This window comes from Corylus avellana, chromosome ca3 (assembly GCF_901000735.1).
Source record: "Corylus avellana chromosome ca3, CavTom2PMs-1.0".
NCBI classification, from domain to species: domain Eukaryota; kingdom Viridiplantae; phylum Streptophyta; class Magnoliopsida; order Fagales; family Betulaceae; genus Corylus; species Corylus avellana.
In genome coordinates, this window is record NC_081543.1 from 2,973,778 (window position 1) to 2,975,005 (window position 1,228).

A 1,228-nucleotide genomic window follows, 5' to 3' on the forward strand; every position below is an offset into this window, starting at 1 on the left:
TGGTTATTTATTTCAATATCATATAATTAATACAAGAAGTTTTTCAGAAAAGTTATGCAACAGCAACCCATGTATAACAGTACGTTGAAACCATAACAAAAACTGCGGTGACTGTCCTTCATTGATTTCTTCCGTTTACCCCTGAAAGAAGACTTTCCTTTCCTTTCCATCACGTTACTTCAATATTTTGTGTTTGGACTCAAAATTAAAATACCGTGTAAGAATCTTTTCCTGTCTGAGTTTCATTCTAGTTTCTGATTTTTTTTTTTTTAATCATTTCTTTTTGTCTGGGTTATCTAAACTTTGAGGTTTACCGGACCTTGGTCTAATCTCCGTAAGGTTAAGTTTGTAAAAGAAATAGGGGAAATATAGAAAAATGAAATTGTTCATAAGGTATGTTATAATGTCACTTTTCTTAAGAAATTATTTGCCCCCACCAAAGATAGTATGCAAAAGGGTAATCAGCAAATATTTCTCCAAAATACAATGGAACCTAGAAAACTTCTGTATTTAATTGCGCTTTGCACAAACAAAATTAATAAGCTCAAAATTTTTCTATCCTATCAAGAGACAAAGACTCTGATAATATATTAAAAAAATATATAGATGAAGGGTAAAAGAATTGAATAATCTTAATTATTTAAGATCAACCATTAGATTACAGCTCCGATGCCAAGTGTGCCATCAAGGCGCCACTAGAGGCCTACAACCCATGTCATGCGTGCGTCTACACTAGTGTGTATACATCCAAGCTTTTTTAATAGCTTAAAGTTTGTTTGAGCCTTATAAATGCCAACTTCACTTTTTCTCTTTCTAATGTGGAACTCTTTCATTCAATGCTCTTTAAAACCTTTAATTTTAAAATATTCTCAAGACAAAATAATATTTATTAACTATTAATTTTGAAAATATTTCTACAAAGTTTGCAGTGGCTTACGGGAATGAGAAATGCTAGGCTTACAAACAAATTTTACATAAAAACTTTTACAAATTGATGTGACACAACATAATTGGATATAAGATAAGTTCAAATTTTGAAAAATCTAATTATGTTGTGTCACATTAGTTTGTAAAAGTTTTTCTGTAAAATTTGTTTGTAAGCTTAGCATTCTCCTATGGGAATTAACTATGGTTTTGATTTTTTTTTTTTTTTTTTTTTACATGTCCACACAAAAGGGAAGAGTAGGCTATGGTTTTGATCTTGTGTTGGTACCTAACTTCTTCTTAC